This window comes from Oxyura jamaicensis, assembly GCF_011077185.1.
Source record: "Oxyura jamaicensis isolate SHBP4307 breed ruddy duck chromosome 4 unlocalized genomic scaffold, BPBGC_Ojam_1.0 oxy4_random_OJ72816, whole genome shotgun sequence".
Classification (NCBI taxonomy): Eukaryota; Metazoa; Chordata; class Aves; order Anseriformes; family Anatidae; genus Oxyura; species Oxyura jamaicensis.
In genome coordinates, this window is record NW_023303850.1 from 387,842 (window position 1) to 408,119 (window position 20,278).

General features: G+C 40.8%; 1 long non-coding RNA gene across 1 annotated transcript in view; it reads left to right on the forward strand.

Annotated features, from left to right (window-relative positions):
* LOC118157207 overlaps positions 1–15,564 on the forward strand; it is a 21,713-nt gene extending 6,149 nt beyond the window's left edge. Inside the window, exons 2-3 of the long non-coding RNA XR_004746576.1 lie at positions 946–1,071; positions 14,512–15,564. This is a non-coding gene — a long non-coding RNA (uncharacterized LOC118157207). The remainder of the gene's footprint in view (positions 1–945; positions 1,072–14,511) is intronic.
* Positions 15,565–20,278: the final 4,714 nt, after the last annotated feature.

The window sequence follows — 20,278 nt, forward strand, 5'->3', positions numbered from 1 at the left end:
GGGGGGGGGGCGGGGGGGGAGGGGGTGGTGCGGGACCTGGGGCACAACAGCCCCATGCAGCGCTACGGGCCTGGGGTAGAGTGGCTGGAAAGCTGTGCAGAGGAACAGGATCTGGGGTGCTGACTGATGCTCACATGAACAGTGTGCCCAGGTGGCCAAGAAGGCCAACGGCATCCTGGCCTGTGTCAGGAATAGTGCAGCCAGCAGGAGCAGGGAGGTGATCGTCCCCCTGTACTCTGCTCTGGTGAGGCCGCACCTTGAGCACTGTGTTCAGCTTTGGGGCCCTCACTACCAGAAGGACATCGAGGCCCTGGAGTGTGTCCAGAGAAGGGCTACGAAGCTGCTGAGGAGCCTGGAGCACAAGTCCTGTGAGGAATGGCTGAGGGAGCTGGGGGTGTTTGTTCTGGAGAAGAGGAGGCTCAGGGGAGACCTCACTGCCCTCTGCAGATACCTGGAAGGAGGCTACAGTGAGGTGGGGATTGCTCTGATCTCCCATGTGCACAGTGACAGGACGAGGGGGAATGGGCTAAGGTTGCGCCGGGGAGGTTTAGGTTGGATATTAGGAAAAACTTCTTTACCAGAAGGGTTGTTAGGCTGCTCAGGGAAGTGGTTGAGTCACCATCCCTGGAGGTCTTTAAAAGATGTTTAAACTATATCACTAAGCTCTGCATCTAGTGGAGGACTTGTTAGTGTTAGGTCAGAGGTTGGACTAGGTGATCTGGGAGGTCTCTTCCAACCTAAATGATTCTGTGGAAGATTAAGCAGTATGATTTTATAAACTGAAGAACCATTGAAAAGAGAAAGAGGTGGGTAAGCTCTCCAAATCAATGCTGAACAATTATAAAGCTTTCTGATTATGGTTCGTTTGCATTGATCGCTTGTTCCTTTCTATGTTCTCAAAGGGTTTTAGATACATCATCATGTTTTGTGTTTTTTTCCCCATAGGACCTCCATCTCAGCCTGGGCAGAGAGTGCCCTTGCCGAACCGGTAGTTGTTCACGGTTGGTTGTGCTTCTCAGAATCAGTCCCTGTACGCTTCCTACTGCACGCTGTCTGTATATTGCTCTGAAGGTAAGAGATGATTATTTTTTTTCAATCATTACTTGCAATGGCTGCTTCTTAGAGTAATACTTAATGTTATTCGAGTCGTCACTGTGCACTTTACTGTTATCAGCTTCATCCTGTAGCTGAGATTCAGTCATACAGGGAGTCAGGCTAGAATCAGTAAAAATATTCATTTATTGCCTCAATTAAATTATTTGTCTATATAAACTTTTGTTTTCTTCTGTGGTGTCAAACTCTAGTCTCTAGGCGGTGGCAGCAGCAGCAGTTGTACTTCCCATTCCTTGACCAGGTGTTCCAACCTGGACAGCCAGGGACACATTGTTAAAGATCATGCAAAACTTAATGGTTACTAAAAACGATAAAGGTGAAAACTTAGCGTCTGGAGTTATTAACTTGATGCTAGTCTTTTCATGTCACAAAGTAGTAGTTGTCCTAAGGCCAAAAAAAAAAAAAAAGACCTGTGATTCTACTGTGCTTCATTTTCCTTGTAGGTCTGAAATGTGTCTTGGTTATTGAGTGGGAAAGGGTAGTATTGCTATGTGCTATTTCTTGGGTGGATATTCATAGCCCACATGTCAGTACAGCAAAGTCATGGGCTCTGAAACAAAGTGTGAGGAATACATTTGAAATGTTTCTTGGTGTTAGTAATTTTCAGTACCAGTAATAGTAGACTTGCTAACAAGTCTTTGCCAAGGGTTCACTGCTTGTTTTTTCTGCTGTTAGCTACATTCTGTCAGGTGTTTGACTATACAGGAAGAAATGGTATTAGCACAGTGCCTTGTTCTGTATAATTCATGAAAGGGTGCCTTTTCTGATATAAGACTGCAGGTTCCCTTCCTGCTATGGCTAGTCTCTGCTCTGTTGTTTCTTTGGGCAGAACTTTTTCCATAAGCCATTGAACCATGCTTCATTTCTTATGTTGTCTCTTGATTTCCTTGCACTTTCATGTATCATCAGGGTTTGGTGCTCCTGCAGTTCAAGCTCTTTCACAATAATGAAAAATAACATAATTGCACTTTTTCTTTTGTGGGATGGAGGCAGACACATTTTTTTCTGAGGTCCTGTTCAAGAATGTTTTATGGAAAACTATGAAACGTGGGCTGCTGAGAACAGTGGAGGCGTCCTCCTTGTAGCAACTAATAATTTTGTCTTGGCAAATTTTGTAAAATTGCAAGTCTTCAGACTTTATCTACTTTTTAAACTGTTTCTATCTTGGAGAAAGCTATATAAATGAGCCATCTCTTTACATGTGTGCACAGAGACAGCTGTGAGGATGATACAGATCATACTGTTTCATAGAGCCAAATGTGGAGCATTCATACGTTGGTGCATTCAGTAAAGCTATTGCTTTATTGACTTTTGTAGGCCAGGACTATACTGAATAGGTGTTGCTGGCTGAACCTGGTACTTGTGAGCAGATTCTCTCTTACCTTTGTGTGCCATCCTGTCTTCCCACTAAGTGGAATTACAATTCAGTATGAAGGAATGATAATAAGACTCATTGAATGGTGTTTTTCATCAGTATGTGCTGGGTTGCTTTACAAGGAAAGTCTGCATCAATGATATAATCTGATGCATGTAAAACTGAATCACGGGGCTGTGAAATCCTTCGTATGTTAGCTGTGTCGTGCTGCCCTGGTTTTGGCTGAGATAGGGTTAATTTTCTTCACAGTGGCTGGTATGGTGCTATTTTGGATTTGGGACAAAGATAATGTTGGTAACACACTGATGTTTTAGTTGTTGTTGAGCAATGCTTGCACTAAGTCAAGAACTTCATACTTCATACTTCTCTTCATACTGCCCTACCAGTGAGGAGGCTGGGGATGCAGAAGAAGCTGGGAGGGGACAGAACCAGGACAGATGACCCAAACTGGCTAAAGGGATATTCCATGCCATATGGTGTCATGCTGAAAAATAAAACTGGGGAGAGCTGGCTGGCAGGGCTGCTGCTGCTCAGGGACTAGCTGGGTATTGGATAACAGGTGGTGAGAAATTGCATTGTACCTCACTTTTTCGTATATCTTTTTATTATTTATTATTTTCCTTTTATTTTCTGTCATAATAAACTGTCTTTGTTTCAACCCATGACTTTTACCTTTTTCCAATTCTCTTCCCTATCCTGCTGGGATGGTGTGAGGGGGAAGCGGCTGTTAGCTACCTGCTGGGTTAAACCATAAAGCACAGTGTGACAAAACGGAGTTCTTACAAACAGGTTGCCAGACAATGTAACTGTGAAGTATTTTGCATGGAGTTCCTGGCCTTTTAACCTTCTCGGTTATGTAAAATACAAGTAAGTTCCCTTCTCTCGGTTTCTGGAAGCTAAATCATTTCATTGCTGCTTTCCCTTGTTATTCTGCATCAGTGCAAAAGTTGCATCTTCTAGGAACACTTTGCTTTGATAAACAAAGTGGAATGCAGAGGACCTGGAGCCAAGGCTGGGTATATTGAGAACAATGTGAAAGTGAGCAAAACCAGATCTCTCTGTTACCTTGACTTCTAGAGAGCCAACGATTGACTTCAGGACTTCAGAAAACCATTTCTGTTGTCTTCTGACACTTTGGAAATGGCTTCACAAGAGTCATTATTATTCAAGCATTTGATAGAGGTCTGATTTTCCCTTATGCTCTACTGATGCATACAACACAAAAGATGAATTTTCTGCTCAGCCAATCCCCAGCTTATTGTAGTAGAAAATTGTGCTTGGCATTATGTTGTTTCTTTTGATGTACATTACACGTTATATTTCTAGTGCTTGAATTAGGATTACAAATTTCCAGAGTTATGGGATGACAGCATAACCTTGACCAGATGATCTTGAAGGTCTTTTCCAACCTTAATGATTCTATGAATTATTTTAAGATGGTATGGCAGGTAATATAGGACCCAAATTTATATTTGGTAATTAAAAATAATAAAAAAGCATCCATAAAATTTAATATGGACACAAATATTATGACTTTGCAAATCATTGCAATGGAAAAATTCCCTTGCAAAACTTTTTATCCAAAGGCAACACTTAACTCCAGTGAGGATACCACTGCTGCTAAATGTGCCATTGTAGTTTTCTGTCTTACAGAATGATGGTAGCAGAAGGAAGTGGTTAAGGAAAAATAAATAAATTAATTTTTATTGTTGGCTTAGTTTCAATAATCTAGGAAGTTATTAATAACTGTGGCTGCTTGAATAATTTATAAGATGCATCTCAGTGTTTTTTCACATTAATTATTTGATCATTTCCACTGATTATTGTTGTTTGTAATTACAGTGGTGCCTAGAGGATCAAATTAAGATAAGGGTCTCTTACTCTTTATGCTAAGTAAATAGATGCATTTCTTTCCTAAAGAAGCTGCAATCTGAGCTGTTATGATAGAGAGGGGAAAGAAGATAAACAGTTGGCTCAGGGTCATAGCAAAGTCTCAGATGGAGAGAGCTGGCATCATTTAGGAGTCTTACTGCAACCCATTGTCTGTCAGGCCATAATTTATGTAACTGTTGATATGCGCACTCCTACTCTTTTCATATATGACATGACAGTCTGTCAGGAATCTCTTTGCTTCTTCTTCATCCACACCTGTTGCCCAACAAAGAAAGGCAGCTCAGATGTGTCCCAGTCCTTAGTGCTGGAGTGATGGAATACTCAGAATTATAGTATTTAATGATACTGATAAGTATAGAAAGAGAAATGGAATCTACTTTCTTGCCAACAGAAATGAGAATGAGTATGAATCTGTAAAGGCTAGGATGTGAGGATATTTTAACACCTTTTTCCTGAAGCAATTACTGTCTTGCACAGCTTGATCCTGAAGCCTGGATCCAGAGGGCTCTGGCACAATTGGGTGGATCTCAGGTTGGATGTAACACAACTCAATGTAGATTTCAGATTCATCTCAGTTCTTTCAACTGCCCTGATAAGAAATGCTGAAACCGTATAATTACATTTCTGTGGTTGGATATTACTTACTGTAATTTGTTACCTTGATGTAGTTTATGCACAGTGTTTGCCATTGTAGTTAGAGTTTGAGAACTCAATAAATTGTGATTGACTTACTCCCATTAAAAAAAGTAATTTCAAAATAAGATTTTCTCTGTAATGCTGTAATCGAAGATTGAAATATAATTAGAGCAACTGATTGGTCTTCTGTAGATTCCCACGCGTCACTAAAACAAAAAGAAAATGGATGAAAACCACAAAATCTCTCTCAACAACTTAGTTTAATGGTGAATTCAGCAAAATGGCTGTTTTCTAAAATGGAGACAAGGGAGTTCGGTTGTGTTTAAGACCAAAGAAATAGCAATTGAATTAAAATATTTTAAGAATATAGTACTTTGCTTGAAGATGTAGAATATTGCTCTGTTTTCTGCCTGTTAGTGTTAAAAACTGTTTGCAGTTTCCTGTTGATTGAACCAGACAAAAGGAAGGATTTACCTTCCTTTGTAGCTAGATTTTGGTCTAAAGCAGTGAATCAGATTCTGCCAGAAGTCTTTGGGCAGACAATGTGTCTGAGGCTGATTCATGCTGCCTGATCTAGAAGGCAATATCTGAACAGAACTGTGGAGTACCTGTCTTTCTTGATTGGACTACCTTAGATGAGAAAGGTAATCCTTGGGAAATGACCTTTTCAGATGGAGACGTTTAGTGGTTGAGTTTTTGGAATGCAAAGAACAATTTAGGGGAAAACATGCATTGTCCATCTCCTACTTATTTTGTTATAAAATTCCTCAAGAAATGATGTGGAATCATAGGAAAATTATTTAAGGATGAGTCTCAGAGGCCAGGTACTCCATTCACATGACCTGGGAAAGATACCCTTGTGTATTTCTTTGGTGCATGTTTGTTTCAAAAAAAAAAAAAAACCCACTGGTTCCAAAAAAACCCACTGGTAACAAAGATTCCACATCACCCTAGACAATCTCTTTCAAGGTCTGAAACCTTGAAGTTTCTGTTGCAATTGAGAAAGATGTTCTAGAGGTTAAAAAGCCAGCTGCTTTTTTTTTTTTTTTTTTTTTTTTTTTTTTTTTTTTGGTGCAGATGTGTTAAGTTTTATAATTTGGAGAAAAGAAACACCAGGTATTTATGCTGTAAAGAATGGCAGGAAGTCTTTTACTGGTGTAAAGAGATTACTGAATATAATACAGATGAAGATTGTCTCATTCTTCTGAACGCATCTCAGCGCTTGGAGGATTAAAGCCCTGATATTTTTGGTTTTGTTTTGTTTTTTAAATTATTTTTAACATATTCCTCTTCTTGCATTTACCCATTCCTTAGCACGTGGCCAAGGTTCCCATGTTTCCTGTTGAGAAGGAGGGTTATGGATATGGAGACCTTAGTGCTTTGCAGGGGAATAGTTCCCTCATTTTAGACAGCAGTGAATTCTCGCATGTCTCCGTCTAGAATGGCCTGGTAGAGGTTGGCCTGTAATTAGTAGAAATGTAAGAGGTGACTTGAATTCTTTAAAAAGTATAATATGAGAGCTGCGCCAGACAAAATAACAGTTTCCTGCTGTAGGCTTGGAATTTGAACATCAGCCCTTACAAGAAAACAATCCAGTGTGCCTAAATCTTTATGGCACCTGGGTTCTATCCAATTAGGTTTCATTGCCTTTGTCGGTCACACCTTTTCAGTCTGCTTAGCTGGATAGGTATGCTTTCCATCACCAAGAGGCAGATTGGGCTGGTTAGGGATATGTTAATGAGTGATGTAATCACAGAGGTCACCAGGCAGTTTGGCTGTACATCGGGACACGTGTGACTTCTTGGTAATTCCCAAGTTACTAATTTTTTAGGTCTGTTTATTTTCAGCAAAAGATTATTGGTGCATGAAATTACTGCTAGGATCTCAAGAGGTTCCAGAGGAGAATGTTAATATTGTTAGGATCTAGCACTCTGAAAAAGGAGCTGGGAAAAGGTATGTGACGGCAGGGAGGTGGAGACTAATTATGGACCCAATTAAAATTTCTGCAGGAATGAAAAGCGTAGTCTGAGAGCTAACATAGACACAACAGAAAGCAAATCCTTCACTGGACTGTGGCTTCTGTGACATAAACCAGGTTTTGCTCTGGTTTTACAAGGGAATTGAGACTGCTTAATAAGAATACTTGAGAAAAGAGAAGGATATAAAGTTAACCCGTTACAGATTATATAAGGTTTTTGTGTAAAAAAAATTATATATATATATATATATATATATATTTCTGTGGATGTCGTGGAGAATCATCTATGTGTGGGGATCCTTGTCTCTTCAGGAGGTTTGATTTTTAAACATATTGATCAAAATACTAGTGTTAAAGGTGGCGTAGCATTGACCTGTGTTTCATTCATTCAAATGCATAGCATAATGCAATACAAACTGTGATTTATTTTTATTATTATTATTTTTAGCTATCCTTGCAGCTCTGTAGAGGAGGAGACTTTTGAGCTACAATGCAAGTTGTTCATAGCCTGCTTTCATTGGGAGACATTTATTTTCTCTTTTTTGTTGTTGTTGTTCTTGTCCCTAACCTAAGCTACTTTCTAGCATATTGAATGAAGGAATAAGGAGTTGTGGAACACAAATTGCTTGCACAAAAAGTAAAATTAGAGAATGAGCAGGTTAATTTCAAGGCAAAGGAAATAATGAAAAGGCAAAATGAAGGGTAGTGTGCCTGAAAAAGATGAAAGAGGTGTTTATTCAGGAAGGAAAGGTGGTAAATGAGGTGTTTATTCAGGAAGGAAAGGTGGCTATTAGATCAGCAGTCTGTGACCAAGTTTTGTCTTCTAGAATTGCCAGCTGTATTTGGGAAGTAGTATGTTCTCTTTAAGAGGCTTCCTGTCCCTGTGGATGTGCATTTTTTTTGGAGTGTCCATATATTCTTCTTTGGTCTTGGGTGGACACAAGTTAACGTTCAGTTCCTCTGAGGGTCACGGGGAGAGGTAGTGCCCATGGCACAGACAACCTAAGCTCTTTTGCAACATCCCTGTGAGGAAAACTACTCCACTGATATGAAGTAGATCTCTGGATCAGCTGAGTAGAGGTTTTACTATTAGACTCCTGGAGTCGCGTGATTGCAACAGCATCATCTACAATAATTAATAACTCCTGAACTCTTAAGAACCAACTGTGGCATGGTCCTTTGCATCTGTGTATAGCAAGTACTGTTCCTCTGGCAGTAAGCTCTGGGGAAAATAGTGCCTATATTCAGAGGTATTGTTTGATGTATGAAAATCAACAGGTTCTTCCTGAGTTCAATGAATGAGCATGTTCCAGATACAGCATCCTTCCTTCATCAAACAGACCAGAGCAGCATTCCTTCCAGAATTCTTGAAGTGACCATGTAATCTACTGGTAGGAGCGAATTACCAACAGATAGAAGAGGTCCTCCCTGGTTGATAGTGGATGGAGTCTGTTACAGTCCCAGCTAAAAGATGATCTTCATGCTTTTCATCCGTGTCCTGATCAGACTGCTGGTCTCTACTGGTCAAGGCAGCAGTGACTCCATGCAGTCAAGCTTTGGAAATAAGTGCCTATTTAAAGCTGAGTGTGCTGTTCAGTGCTTTGCTGAATTAGAGCCAGTGTGGGTCAGCACACGGTCATATTGTGAGCTGTACAGACTTGCTGTGGCAGACTGGAATGAAAATACCAAGCATTGAATCTGTCTGTAGGACTGAGAGGACTTTCAAGTAGTGAAACAGAATGAGAACCCTACTATGGGGTAATGAGCCACAGCACAATTTATCAAAGGCTGTGGTTGTCTCTAACTCTGGACATTTTTTAATCCCTACTGGATGTTTTCGTACAAGGTCTGCTCATTCAAATAGGTCTTAATTTAGGAGAATCCTTTGCCAGAGGTCAGGCACAGTAATTATTGAAGTATTTTATGGCTTTGTTTACATTTCTATGGGCACTTAAGTGGTTTCGGGGCACGTGAAATACAAGAAGAGATAAAGACAAGATGCTTTGCATTAAATAAAGTCCAGATTGAAAGCTACGAAAGCAGGGTTCTCCCATAGTAATTAATAGTTGTTTGTACCTGACACTGTAAAGTGTTTATGTAACAACCACATGGCCTTGGGTTTTCAACTTGGAAAGAAAATGTAGATTTTTCAGGAGTAAATCTTAGCTATCAACTCAATAGGCAAGGGATGGTTTCCATCCCTAAACTCTAGTAAAATATCCTACCATCTACAATATGTGCAAACTGATGACCTTGGCATAAAGCCTACAACCATAATAACCCCTTGAATAGGTGGGAGGAAAGTGATTCAGGATTTACAAGTGATTTGGAGATTAAATGAGTGCATCTTTGTTTTTCAAGGAAAGTCAAAGCTTCATGGTTACCACTGAGTATGCAGAATAACTCAGTTTAAAAACAATCTGAGGTAATGTTTGGGCCTTTTAAAGTTAATGGCTCATCTCTCTTGATTTAGCAGATTTTTCAAAAACAAAACTTAAAAGAAGCTTAAGCAGTAAGCTGCCATCTAGTGCCCTCTTAAAATCCAAGCAAAACAACCAAACGAACAACCACCAATCCCTCTCTTACTGCAGTTCCCTTATGCTAAATGGGTAGTGCTAAATTTGTGAAAGATTTTCTTTTTTCAGGGTTTTGAAACCCTAAATTTACTATTACATGTTGGTATTGATAAAGCTTGACAAAAAGCTTTATCAAATCGTTTTTTCAGATTTTACCAACAAGGACTTGATTGGAGTCTCAGTATGGATAATAGTTTGTCATGATGCGTTTGCCAGTGCTGCAGATCATTATGTTCCCATAGAAATGCCAATATTTCAAGTTTGTAAGATGTTTTGGTGTTACTCCCAAATGCTCAGCTTTCTGGCAGTGGCTGATTGCTCACTGTGAAGGCCTGAGATGGAGCTGTGGTCTTTGTAGTTGAGGGAATGTGGATCTGGTGCTAGCTGATGCTGTTTAATTATTTGATTATCCTACTTCTTGCATTTTATTTGATTCTTTTCTTTGGTTATGATTGACTTGAGGCTTCCTTTGAGAACTCCTGGGCGCAAGAAACTTAGTGTTTCATGTATTTGTGACAACAGGATCCTCATTTGCTTCTGTTTTGCCATGACACCACCTCAATGAAAACGATGGTAAAATCTAACTTAAAGTGGGTATTACTCAAGATCAGGAGCCTTGATTCCATGCAGGTACGTAGCTGACTTGTCAGGGTGATGCGTAGGTGATGGTGGATGGCTAATGTTATCTGTGTGAAATCATCGACCCTAGCTTTCAAAATCTGGGGCAGAGATATCCTTCCCTTTTTGGATTCTCTCGCAGAACTCATGGCTTTGGCTTAGGACTTGAGATGTTTATTTTCTGAAACAATTCCCTAGTGAATATAAAGTACATTCCATTTGCATTTCAAATGCAAATGGGTACAAGCAGCATATCTTAAAGAGAAAATAAATTGCTGTGTTGAAAATGAATGTTCTGACAAGCCACGCATTGACAATTTATCATACTAGCCCTGCTAATTTGAGTCCTAGCTTTGTGTCTAGCCCTACGTGCGGTCCATCCACACAGCTGGGTATTGAGCTGTCTGAACTCACAGGCCTGCTCAGGAACTGATATTCTGAATAACCAGTGAACAAATGATAAAGCAGGGGCAGGGAATACTGTGCTGTGGTGAGTGGGAGACCCCGGAAGCTTTACGGTTGTCTTTCTCAGTTTGTCCACTGGCTGCCCATACTACTAGCGTGTCTTGGATAGTAACTGATACTCTTCAAGTTAAAAAGAAACTCAGCCTCACAATTATTTGGCAGAATACATACATTTAAAGGGGATCTATTTATGTTGAGATACAGAATAGATAATAACATTTATTTATTTTTTTTTAATCTGAACTACAGCTTTTAATAGTAATGACAGGAAGAACTTGGCTCAGCAGTGTACACTGTTTCTGTTTATTGGCTTGATTGACATAAGAGATTCCTAAAAGGTAGACTTAGAGATTTTTGTGCTGAAATGGTATTTGGGAATGACTTTAATGTGAATTTCTGTCCATTCATCAGAGATGGCCCTTGTGAAAATCTTTATCTTTTATGAAAACTGTAGCTTAAAATGCCTTGCCTGGATTCACAGGGAAGGAGCTAAGTCAACTCTACTGGTTGCACATGGAGGCAAAATAACCCCAGTAGTTGCATCTACTTGACAACAGGGACAGTGAGATCAAGGGACTTATCTTAAAGAAAAGTGAAGACATATAAGCAACTATTTGAGAATAAAAGACTTGGAGATGTGTCTAATCCAGACTAAAGTACATACATTGGATAGTCAGAAGTAAGTACAGGTGTTGTTTTTTTTTTGAGATTCAGGTCTCTCAAAGGTGACACAAGCTCACATATGGTATTAAGGCATTCCTGGGTGTGTTAGTATTTGTTTTGTATTTTTAACTGTGAAGTTGCCACAGGAGAACTGAGACTGACTCTGCCACCTTTCCCCTTACAGTTTTTCCTATGCTGAGCTCTTGCAGCAGTCCTGTTGGTAGGGTCCCCAAAGCATAGGCTTTGGTTGTCTCATGTGAGAAGTGTGTATCTGTCAAATTTCTTTGAAAATGGGAATAAGAGCACAGTGGTCCAGACAGGAGCCAAAAAATATAGCATGTCTGACTCCTAATGGGAGACACCATCACATAGTGCTTTGCACTATGACTTGTTTCAAACAACTGGACTTGTTTCCCAGGTTAGAAATCTGCTATCTTCTCTGGAATGGCCAAAGGTTGGCATGTGGTGGGTGTTCTGGGGTGCGTGTTTTTTCTTTTAGTGAGATTTTTTGAGTACTGTCTTCCATTCCTTGTGTAGGCTGAGCATCTGTAGCGTAACTGCAGAAAAACTGTGTTCAGAAACCCTTCATTACTACCCTCTTCAAAAGTAGAGGGAACTCTGATCATTGAAAGACATTTGGCTGTGTTGGTGATCAGTTTGAGAAAAATAACAAAACTGACTCGAATGGCAGTCAGATGGCCAATTAATAATATAATTTGAATAGCTTCAGGCTAACTTTTTTTCTCATGGTACTCAACTGCATGGTACATAGTAGGGACTGTGACACTGCAAATGCACTTAATTCTACCACAGGCAAAGCTAAGAAGTAGTAGAAATGCAAGGCATGTGTGAGAGAGGAAGATGGACAGGAAAAATGCAGTATCTCCTGTGGGGTCTGAAGGAAAACTGAGAACTCTGTGCACGTGCTGATGTTTGTAGTATCTACAACAGGGAATTTGTGTTGTGAAGAGTTGAAGGATGCTGTTGGCTTTTACCTAGGTGTATGGCCATCCACAGCTACAAGAAACGTGTTTCCAGTTGGTCACAGATGCCAATAGATGCTTCTGCTTTAGCTTTGTGTTCATGCTTTCTGAGTTCTGGTTGTTTTAAACCTGCAAGATACTTCTAGGTAGGCTCTATAGCAAAGTCAGAGTATTGCACCACAATGTGTGAGATTGAGCTGCTTGGGTGTGCAAACATCTCTGTGTCATCTAGAGGATTGTCTTGGTTCTGAGGATCTAAAAAAGGATTTTCAAGGTGATGGGATATGAAGGAATGGCGCTTCTTTCTTTGTCTCTGGGCCAGTTTTAGGCATGAGTGCTGGACACCCCAGTACCAAATGGGGGAATGATGGATTTGTTTTGTTCCTTCATTTCTTATCTCTCCCTCCGTTCCTTGATGTGGTGTGTACATACCCACTGGAAACGCATACCACTCCAAATATACATTAGGCACGGAGTTATTCAGATCTAATCACGCACTTCCCATAGCCGTGTTTTTCAATACATAACTTTACTGGCCTGTTACAGCAGTGTGTGTGTATTTTATTACTCTTATTTTTAAATTAAGCTAAGTGCCTGGCAGAATTGTTTCAGGGCCTGTCAAAACTTAGGCAAGGAGGCTTCATTTTTAAGGATATACATGTATTTTCTAGACTAAAAATACTGTATGCTGCTTTAGTGACAGCTTTCTTCTTCTGGCAAGGAGACGAAGGGAGATAATTTGTTATCAAGTGCACTGTATGCCATGTAACTTAGCAGCAAAGAATGCTCAGGAATGGCTGGAATGATAAATGAGTAGTCTTGAGGACGTCTTGGTATTTAAGATTGCATTCGTACGGGTAGGGTGTTCACCCCCCAGTTATGCTGGGTTTCTAACCTGTATGTAAGTCAGCATTTGTTTCCCTATGAGAACAGGTGGAAAACAATGGTTTTGCTTTGTTTTGTTTTTCTGTTTTCAGACTTCTGAAAACTTTGAGCTTGAGGAAAACATGCTAATCAGGGCTGAGACTGGTTAGATATGGATGATGTCTGCTCCATTCCTATCTGGGAGACAGCCGCATATATTAATAAATTAATAAAACCTCACCTGTTAAAAGAATTATGTATAGAATAATGATCAATATTCTGCACCTGCTGTGAACTAGAGAATTCATATACCTTAGCATGAAGCAGTGTTGAAATGTCTTAATTTTTCCATGTGGTCGTGTCCTGTCAATAAGAATGATCTGATGGTGCTGGTTAGTCCAAAGCATGCTTCTATTTTGGAGTTCTCCGTTAGCTGTAATTATCACTGTTAGCAATCATAACCTTTTTACCCTGTGGTAATGCCTCAGGAAATTTTGTGCAGGATTTGCTGTAATGATAATTATGCTTCCCTGGGATAAGTTTATCTTCTGCATGGCAGTGGTATTGGGCAGTGAGTTCCTGTATGTGAAAGTGTTGCAAACAGTGACTTGTCTCCTATTAGACACCGCAGTAGAAGCAGGATCTGATCCATGTGGAGATGGATCTGCTTGCTGTCCATCCAGGACTGTCCAGGAGCTCCGGCAGCGGGCTGTCTCGTGTTTAGGCCCAACCCGACACAGTTCATGAGCACAGAAATGGACTAGCAACAGAAACAGACCTGTGAGGACTTGCTGAACTTGAGCATCTCTTTGTACAGTAGAAGGCCCAATTCCACAGTAAGCTCCCCTTAGGTATAGTCTGTTGGGTACTATGCTGTGTTTCCCATTTTTCTGGCTTGGGGCAGAAAACCGCTGCTTCCCATCTCAATTTTCCATGCTGTGGGGTTGATGAGACCTTACCTTTGTGAGACAATTCAGACTTTAAATGCTCTGCATTATAATAATAAGGAGCCAAAGTGCATTATAGTGCTTCTTTGTTATTAAATCAGTTGTTGGGAGGCCAAAGTGAGATGCTGATTTTAATGTTGTGCTGCTAAACTTTGACATTACCTCCTCCTTTTTTTTTTTTTTTTTCCTGGTTAAAAAGGGAAGTGTGTCCAAATCCACTCCAAAAATAGCACCTTGAATTTAAAACTTGATTTACCTTTCCATTTTGAAGAGTACGCACAGCACTTGCAGCCTGATCTTTCTATTCCTTTCAATCTAACCACAAGCCTCTTATCTGTGAATGCATTTTAATTACATTGGAAATAAGAGGCTTTAGGAGGTGAAACTGCTGTCACTTCAGCCATATTCACCTGCCTGGTGCAGCATGCAGAGAATACCCGTGTCGAGAGGAAACTTTGCTCTTGGAATTGAATTATGAATAGACTTCCAGGATGTGAACCTCCTGTATACTGGATGAGGAAATGGGCATACGCTAGAAAGATGGCCTCGCCATGAATTCCTTGTGACTCAGTAGACACGTTGCTTGGACTTAGAATAGAAAACTCAGTGAGTAGTGGGTGAGTAGTTGAGTAATGAACAACTGTGTTAATTTTCTTGCAGAAAAGCTACAGTGTATGAAGACCTTGGCTTTTTATGTCACCTGCCATTCCACATAAACTTTTACAGGTACTAGTCACACTGTTAAGTTCCCATACCTGCTTGATCACATCATTTTTTTCTTGTGGATGAATCCTTGGTCTTTTTAGCTCATTACCCCTGTATAAAAAGGGCTAATAGTACTCAGTCGTTTCACAGGTGTGTCACAAGGACATATATATCAGAGGAATTTGGTTATAGGGCTGGGAGTGCATGCGTTCCTTGGTGCAGCAAGGTGACAGTGTATTTGGACAGAGGATGCTGATCATTTTCAGGATCTGGGCCATGGCTTGGTGTAGAGGTAGACTCCAGCTCTCTGTAGTGATCCTGCTGTGAGGTGGACGCTTGAGAAGGTTGTGACTGGGAGAAGGTGGCGTTTCTGTCCTCTAACAGCTCCTCCTTCCAAAAGCATCCTGCCTTTTGGGCTGTAGTGAAACTGGCAGTCTGAGAGCACTGGAAGCCCTGTGGTCCCTGGTCTGAGGAGGCTCCAGTTGCTAAATTCTCAGTGGAGTGGAGCAAGTTTGCGCTGGACTTGGAATAGAGCTGTTTTCTAGTCATTCATCTAGCTCTGAAGGGTGACAGAGTAGAGACTTCAGGATTAACGAATCCAGTTTGGAACTTAAAGTTGATACCATTTTGTTCAAATACTTGGATTATGTGTGTTAAGTTTTTTTATTATTATTATTTTCTCTAAATAAAGTGTATGTTTCTTGTTGATATTTTGAAAAATCTCATTGGCTTAAAAACGTAGATCAAATAAGTAATGCATTCTTCAAAATAAGGAGAAACTGTTGTGGACAATTTTTCAACACTTGACAGCTTCCCAGCTAATTTACGGGCTCTCAGCAGAATAAACGAAGCTAGCCTGTCTCTAGCGTGACTGCTGGCTATTTCACACAGCTACCCTGACTGCTCTCTAAATTGAGCCCACGGAGAAGTTGCTGCAATGTGGAAGAACGGACTGAAGGTGCAGGGAGCTAATTAAATTGCAGACATGGGAGGTTGCGAAGCCATGGTTTCATCTCAGAGAAGTCAACTGTATTTAGGGAACAGATGTCCATATTAGAGAACACATGTTTCCTGAGATCTGCTTCCATGCATTGTGTGGACATACGGCAGATGTAAGAACCAGACAGCTGAACTTGTCTGGTAGCCCTGGATTCTGTCTGACAGGGACTGGAGCTGACAAGTAGTAAGAGGTGGTCAGCTACGAATGACATCGCACTAATCATTAGTTATGGGACTTCTTGCTAGATGTTGCCTCCAGCTGCTCTGTGTAAACATTATTAATTTGTCATGAACTTTTCTAGTTCTCTTTGGAGTGTTCTGGTTTAGCTTTTTGCCTTCCAAAGTGATGAGTGGTAAAACAATTACCCGAGGCCACAAAGAGGGTCTGAGCCTGAAGGCATTCAGCCATTTGGTTTCAGTTTGGACATGTACAATCCCTTGGAATCTCAGGCAGCTGTAAAACAGGTTGGGAAACAGCGAGAACAATCGTTTTGGCGTACTGGAGTACGTAGTAGAGGCAACAAGGTAATGCCATTGCAGAAAATGTAGATGTTAATATCCTGAGATGCACTGATAAGAATGTATACATCAGGAGAGGTACTTATTCTACTATTTGATAGAAGAACCCAGTTAGATTACTGGTTTAAGCATGCCTGCAAGTGTCACAAGAACGTATAGATTAATCTCAGAGTCCCACAGTGACCTCTGTCCCTTTTTACAAAGAATGGTAAGCTGCAAATATTGCTGAAATTTGCCTTTAAGAAAAAGCAACTCCTTGCTCAATCTAAAAATGAGATCTCTTTTAGTGTATAAAGCACTCGCAAGAGGAGGGCAATGAACACGTCTTCTGCCTCTCTTTGAGGTTAAGCCAGGAAGTATTTAACCTAATTAGAAGCAATAAAAATCTATGGTTGATACTAGGAAAAGCTGCTTAACTGTAAACAAACTATGTGGCCCATGTGACAGTGGAACCCTGATAGAGTTGAGTGCACTGCAGAAAAATGGGGACAGTCAAGCATATTTTTCCCGTCCCTAGGTTTGCTGGTCTGCTCTTCTTTTTATTTTTATTTTTTATTTCTATTTTTATTTTATAAGGGCAAATTAGTAATATCCGAAGACTTCTAGTCATTTGTTTTGTTTGAAGGACAAAACAGTGCACTGAGGCAAGGTAAGCTTCTAAAGAAGGAGTGTTTAGATCTGCTGAGTGAAGCAGCCTTTCAATGGGAATCCTAAAAAGTTCCACGCTGCTCAGCAAGTTTCTTTGTCCCACTTTAATTTCACAGATTTCAGTTGCTTTGGGTTGCACACAGTCCAAGGAAGGATCCATCCCCCCATTTTGTTTTAACTAACTACCACACAGCTGCTCTTTCATTCCACTTCCTCAGCAGGATGGTGGGGGAAAGAGATGGAGGAAAAAAAAAAAAGTGGGTTTGAGATAGGAGCAGTTTAATGAAAAGGAAAAAAAGCCCAAACTGTCTAGAAGTAAAAGAAAAGATATTCTGTACTTCCCATAAACAAGCAATGTTAGGCTAATTCTTGGGAAGCAGGGCCTCAAAGTTGCTGAAGAAGACAAACACTTTTTCATAATCAGTCTGTTCCCCCCTCCTGTTTGGGCTCGAATGAAATTCTGGTAGTCACTCTCACTGTGTTCATCAAAATGATCCTAGCTGAGAAAACACAGCAGTACACTGCAAAGCGTAGCCTATAGACTGGCTGATAGATGTGTGAAGTTGCACACTCCATAGTTCTGGATAAATGGAGTACTTTGAAGATAAACCTTTCAGGTTTTATGGAGTAGATGAGATTCAGCTTCTACTCTCTGAGGCACCAGCTTAAAATTTTGCCGTGGTGTCAACAGATAAACGAGGAGTACCTTCTGATTCTAGTGTTAGAGGTGTAATGGAAAATAAAATAGCATTTCACAATTACTCTGTGACAGATGCAAAAATCAGACCTTATTATGTGTCATTTTCCAGTATGGATTGAGGAGAGTAGCTAGCATTTACATCTTGTGGTGGGAGCCTAGACTCCTGAGAAGTCAAATGCAGGTCGCAGTGGTTTCCTAAGAGAGACCACAGACTGCTCCTGCAAGGAACTAACTTACAGCTACCCATGCTCTGGCCTATCTTTCTGGTGCTAACCCATCCTGTACTTGCCTATCTATTGCTAGACTTTAATTTTAATGTGCCAATAAGTGCATGATTGGTGTCCTCCTGAGTCCATGTGAACACTCTTGATATGGGTTCTACTCACCAGGCCCTTTGTGTTAGTGGAAGAGTTTGTGGGAGGACTAAGTGGAGAGAAAGATGGTCAGTGATCACTAGGAACTGTGCAAGGCGTTCCACAGTTGAAGGCTTTTTCTTCCCAGTGTACCATTTGGTTCTTGAGTGAGTGATTTAATTACTAGAGGTGAGGATGGAGAATGTGTGCACACGTGCAAACTGGCTTCCTTGATCATGGAAGGTGGGCTCCCCAGTGGGGGCAAAGGTGTTGGAAGGGAAGGCCTGCCTCATTTTAGAGAACTAGGAAAAGGTGACTTTTTTACCAGGCATATTGTGACAAGAGACCAAGTAAGCCTGTCTCTAAATAAATGGAGTTAAAAGCTGGGGAAAGAAATGAGCTACTTGAGTTCCTTGACAACATCTGGTGGGGGGAGGGAAATAGCCACAACTTGACTGTAGGTTTAGCTTAGACCAGAAACCGAAAGAGATTTTGCTGTATAGCGGAGGAGTGAACTTCTGGAACAGCCTCTCAGTGAGTGTGTGTGTGTTGGAAGGGGGGCAACGGGGTCACCAAACTGCTTTTAAATGGAGTTAGATCACTTAGTGCTTGTAACTGTGTTTACGGTGGTAGAAGTCTGGATTTTATGAGTCAGGACAGAATGTCCATACGCTCTTCCACCTCCAGATTACCATATAGGCATTGATTAATTTAATTGTTAGATCTCTTTAGGACGTATGAACATGTTAAGTACATTTTGCAAGAACATTTACATCCCAGGCTGTGGTTTAGGGCCTGATGCAATTGAAGCTCTGCTGCAATTACTGTATATCACACAGTGTAAATCACTGCAATTAATGTAAATCATGCAGAATGTTACCTGGCTGAGGTGTCATTCATAACGTGTCTCTAAGCTTCTGTTTGTTTTCAAGAGGTCTGGACAGTTTTTAAGCAAATTATTTGTCCTAGTGGCTGGACAGTGCCTCATAGGTGAGCTCAGCTACGTATAACAGATCTAGATAAGTTGATGTTAAGGTGAGTTTCTCCCCCAGCTGGCTTGCCCAGTTGATGGCTGGGCTGGTCCAGCATGCTTGGTTTCACTATGAGGCTGGCTCCTGGATAGAGACTTAGCTGCCACATTCGCTGACAGATGCCTAGCAAGTGCACAGCCTGAGGTGGAAGCAGCAAGGAATGTGTGTGTTTTTCTGGGAAGATTTTCACTCCTGAGATATTGTCCACTCTATGACTCACTGGAGAAGGAGCTGAAAGGCAGGCAAGTGCTGTGTAGCACCTGGCTGGGCATTTCCTTTTTCTTCTCTTCAGCTTAACAAGTAGGTAACCACATTGTTTCAGCTGTCCCTGTTCCAAGTGCACGGGCAGAGCTAGTTGATCTAAACTGATCATTAAAATGAAGAAAAACAAATGCTCAAATATTTTTTGTTAGATAAAAACCAGAACAGTTCCTTTTTCCTCTTTCTTTCATTCCACTTACGTGACTTTCAGTGGATGTTGTGCTTGTTGCAAAAATACTTTTTTTTTTTTTTTTTTTTTTTTAGAAGAGAAACAGTTGTGTTCTCTTAGAATGGTTTAGTTGGAAAGAACCTTCAAATATTGAGCCCAACTGCCTGACTACTGTAGAGCTAACCAAAAGTTAAAGCATGTTATTTAGAACATTATCCAAAGGCCTCTTAAACATTTGACAGGCCTGGGGTATCAACCACCTTGTTAGGAAAACTATTCCAGTTTTGACCACCCTCACAATAATTTTTTTCCTGATATGCAGTCTGAACATCTGCTGGCACAACTTTGTTCCGTTTGCTTGTGCTTGATCATGGGTTACCAGGGAGGAAGGACCAGCACCTCCCTCTTCACTTCCCTCCTCAGCCAGCTGCAGAGAACAGTGAGGCCATCTCTCAGCCTCCTTTTCACCAGGCTAGTTAACCCAAGTGTCTTCTGACTCCCCTCACAGAACATGCTCTCCAGCCTTTTCACCAGCTTTGTCTCCCTCCTTTGGACACATTCAAGCACCTTAACATCCTTTTTATGTTGTGGAGCCCACAGCCCCACACAATATTCAAGGTGAGACCACACCGATGGTAAATGTCATGGGAGAATCGCCTCTTTTGACCAGCTGTGTTTAATGCCCACCTCTTTATCTCACAGCTGGACGATTTGTCCAGAAGGGTGCCTTGAGGGACTGTATTAAAAGCCTTACAAAATCCAGAAAGACGTCTACTGCTTTC